Genomic DNA, 4,985 nt, shown 5'->3' on the forward strand with positions numbered 1-4,985 from the left:
CAAGGGGTCGCCTACATCGCACATCTTAGAATGACTTTATCAAAATGGAAAAGAAAAATCTCAATTTTTGTTTTTCTATTTTTTTCCCTTTTCTTTTCCCCAAATGTTAAGTTTTTCATTCATATTTGGAATAAAAGTGCTGTTTCTTGATTTGGCTGAAAATTCTGGTTGATGCCTCAGGTGTGGGTGTATGGTAAGAAGATTGCTTCTCAACCACATGGTTTTCTGTTCAGTCTTACAGCATGGCACCTTGTGCAAGTGTCTTCTACTATAGCTCCAAGGTAACTAAAGTCTTGTGAGTGGATTAGGTAGGTGGAAACTGGAAGAAGTCTATTGTGTGTGTGTGTGTGTGTGTGTGTGTGTGTGTGTGTGTGTGTTTCTCTCTCTCTCTCTCTCTCTCTCTCTCTCTCTCTCTCTCTCTCACTCATTCACTCACTGAATCCTTACCTTGACAACACAAAATGCTTGTAAATGAGTATTGTTGTCATCCACTTTCAATCTCCAGTGTCTGGTTATAGGGAAATATTACCTTGCCTGGAAACAAGTGAGTGTTGGCAATAGGAAGGGCATCTAGCCATTGAAAATCTGCATCAACAAAACTCTCTCTTGAATCCATGTGAGCATGGTTAAGTGGACACTAAACCAGTGGCAGCAGTAGCAATGATGACAATGATTTTGTCAACTAAATATCGATTTCAAATTTTGGCACAGCCGGCAGGGGATAAGTCGACTGCATCAATCCCAGTGCTCAACTGGTTCTTATTTTAAGGATCCTGAAAGGATGAAAGGCAAAGGCAACCCAGGTGGAATTTGAACTCAGAACATAAATTCAGAAGAAATGCCAGTAAGCATTTTCCTGGTGTGCTAATAATTCTGCCAACTAAATATTACAAGATATTTTGCCCAGCTCTCAAATAATTTTACCAATCCTACATCCTAATAATAAATAATAGCAATAATAAAAGATATAAGTTATTTCACTTTGATTGGGCTGCTAAACTCAAGAAAGGAATGTAACCCTTTTTTCGAGGATGGTTTGGGAGAATTCTTTGCTAACCACTAACTTAAAAATGAAAGGTAATACATGCTCAGCATCCAGCTATAAATACACCAGAGTATTAATCATAGTGCAGCAGTAGTACATATACTCACTCAACTTTTTCAGACTTGAGGAGAAAGGGTTGTTGTGGTCACATATATAGATTACTTTAAAAAAAGAGGGCAGACACTGCTGTGTGATTAAATTTGTTCAGCCACATCCTAATCCTCATCGTTAGCATGTCAGGCAAAATGCTTAGCGGCATTTTGTTCCTCTTTACATTTTGAGTTCAAGTTCTGCTGAGGTTGACTTTGCCTTTCATCCTTCCAGGGTTGATAAAATAAGTACCAGTGAAACACTGGGGTCGATGTAATTGACAGTTCCCTCCTCAAAATTTCAGGTCTTGTGCCTATAGTAGAAATGATTATTAAGATGTACATTATCTCACACACTTCTTCTTCTTCTTCTTCTAAAGTGATGGTATGTGAGCTAGTGGTTAGGGTGCTGCACTCAGAGTCATGAGATTATGGTTTCGATTCCCAGAGCAGACAATGTGCTGTGTTCTTGCACAAAAGGAGAGGGGTCATTGGAGGAGGGGATATTGTGTCATATGATGAAAGGTTTGACAGAGGAACAGAGGCAGAAACAGGTGTCTTGCTATAGAGGAGGTACATGGTTACCTGGCCATATATATGTATATATCCACAATTTCAGATTATCACCCAATATATCCCTGATAAAATTAACATCTGTTTGCTCCACCTCATGCCTCATTGATATTCTCTCTCTCTCTCTATTACTAACCTATCATTCATCCTCTCCTTGCCCTCTCCTAGGCACTATGCTATCAGTATTTCTCCCATCTTACTCTTGCTCTAGCCCTGTATTTCATCCATTCCTATTCCCTCTCTTACCATTTTCTCATACCAATTATTACTTATATTCTTGCTCCTATCACCTGCTCATCCTGGTCCCTCTGTGTTCACTCCCTCTTGATCATGTTACCTTCAACATATAGAGACACCATAGAACAGTAAGGACTTTTCAGTCTTGTGGGGCACAAGGAAACCACAGTAGTGCTGGAGCCACAATAAACTACACCCAGGACACTTTGTGTAGGGATTAAAGAACAAACAGAGATAACATACACATTTAAACACACATGCATGTCTCTGTACATATACAGGTGTAAGATGAATAAAAGCAGTGCATTGTAGAGGAGTACCTCACAGCATTCCTATCTGAGTTATATCCCTTTATGTCAAAAAAAAAAAAATGAATGAAACTGCATTTCACCTCAATTTCATAAAATATGGACCAGAGAAAGTGTTATGATTTTTAAATGAATCAAATGTCATAATTATCTTTAAAAAAATGAACCGTGAAAGTTGTTGCCCCACCATGGCCATACTCCATTAACTGAAACTGATATAGGTAAGGGCTAAGGGAAGGAGGAAGGTCACAAGAATACCTCTATGTAGTTACTTGGCCTGCTAAGAGTAGCACCCAAATATCCCTCAATTACACCTTATTGTCTTTAAGAAGGATATATTGGATAGATAATGTAACCTGTGATAGACAAAAGTAGAGAGAGAGAAAGACAGAGAGAGACAGAGACAGACAGACAGAGTTGGCCATGTCTGCCCAAAACATGTGTGCATACGCATGCACACACACACGCATGCACACACACACATGCATACATACATGTACACGCATGCACACTTCAAAGTACATGCTGGGTATGAGTATAAAGATGAAGAAAATCCCCAGCAGGTATGCAATATTTTCTTGACAATGCATGAATAGGCTGAGTGTTGCAAAAATGGAAGGTAGACAGACAGGTCAATGTAAAAAGAGCTGCTATTAGTGAGCTAACCACAGTTTTTAAATCATGCGAAAGACTTGTCTTTTTGTCATGTTGGCACATATAAGAGAATACAGTCCCCGTGGGTGCGGAATTGTTAAGTTACTTTTCATCAAAACAGGGATGAAGATTATTTTGACAAAGAACTTTTAGAGAAATAAGAGTCAAAGAGTGGCAGTGCAGGTGGGGAAGATTTCTATTTGATTAACAATAGACTGAGCCGATATTTGTGGAGCCTGCAGTAGGAGGTACTATCTCTAGAAAACTCATATCATACAAAAACAGTAAACATTATTAAACAACAACAAACTGACTAAGATCCAATGTTTCCATTGCCTTCCAAGCTGTTTACTTATCTAATCCATGAAAAGCTTTCACAGGCTATGGGCCTACCCCATCTTACTTAAAGAAAGAAAAACAAAACGGACAAAGCTTTTGATGTTCGACATTAAAACACTGTAATAGTAACAGTATCAATTGTTTTTGTAACGAAACCAACCATATAGGAATAATCATTTATAATCAAGATAGTATTTAACATAAAAAAGAAAAAGACAAAAATTAAGCAAGGTAGACATGATAATTTAGTTCTCCATATAGCAACAGAAATAGTAACATATTTAAGTTGAGAAGGTGGATTCCAACTGCTATTATAATGATGAATAGACTGCTGCTATAGCAACCTATAAGTACAGCTGCAGTACCAGCAGCAATAATCTTGATACCTAACAACATTACATAACTTGAAAATACTGATTGTTTCATCTGGAAGGAAGGAAAACATATAAACATGGCGATTAGAAAAAAAAAAAAAAAAAAGAAAAGAAAAAAGAAGCATAGTAACTAAATGCTCTGAAAGCAAATTTTATGTGCAATGGTAAGGGAATGGAAAACAACATGAACAAACAAAAACTCCAAGTGATATCAGCTTTAAAGTAAATAAATCAGTTAGCTGAGATATGCAATTACACATACACAGACACACACACAAGCATATACCATTTGTGCAAAACACACACACACACACACACACACACACACCCTATATACTTTATCTGAAGTTTAAACAGGATGATTGGATGTCTTTCCGTAGCAATTTTCAAGACATGGTTCTGTTTCGTTTAATGCCAATATCCACAAATTATTTATTTATTCTAAAACTTTCATGCACAAATTTAAGACAAAACACTTACAAATACTTGACATAGTTTAATAGAAAGACCACAGAGTTTTATAGTTATGTGAATTATATTACATGCTACAGCTGCAATCCTTATCTGTCAACATTTACATTTGACTCTGTGAACAAGAATAAGAGAATGGAGGGGGGGGGGAGAATGTGTATGTGTATGTGCTTGTACACATGCATATGCATGCAATGTATGTACAAAAACATACAAACAAGAAGAAAGTCATGTTGCCTGCTGATTTTTCTATACACAAGTAAACAAAATGATTTATATCTGAATCTATGTAAAAATTATGATGAAACAACTATTTTAAGAAAATAATACATAGAGAAAAATTATATTTTAAAAAAATAAACCAAAAAGGAAGAATTTTTTTCTTATTTTATTTTCTGTTCTTATGCAATTGTTGAAAAATATCTATTTCAAAAGAATTCAAGAGATTCTAAACACAAAATTCAAAAACTGGAGAAAAAAACACATTGTTTCTAAGCTGAAAGTTTTAAAACGTCAAGGATTTTACAATTGTACACTTTATTCAACGAAGCTAGTGGGAAGTGCAAAACATTATATACAGCAACAACAACAACAAGAATAACATAACATAACAAAGGTGGATGAGTGTGGTGGTGGTGGTGGGGGGGAGAATTATGTATGAAGTCAGTGAAAGGAAGCATAACTTTGAAAAATGCCATCTATTATTAATGAAAGTTTCTTTTGTATTATTTCAAATTAAAAGCCCTGAAAGTTATGTATGACTAGGATTCCATAATCTCACAGATGTGATAATGTAGCATTTACACCATCAAGAAGGCTTGAATACATGTTTGTGTTTGTGTGTGAGAGAGAGAGAGAGAGAGAGAGAGAGAGAGAGAGAGAGAGAGAGAGAGAG

This window comes from Octopus bimaculoides, chromosome 1 (assembly GCF_001194135.2).
Source record: "Octopus bimaculoides isolate UCB-OBI-ISO-001 chromosome 1, ASM119413v2, whole genome shotgun sequence".
Lineage (NCBI taxonomy): Eukaryota > Metazoa > Mollusca > Cephalopoda > Octopoda > Octopodidae > Octopus > Octopus bimaculoides.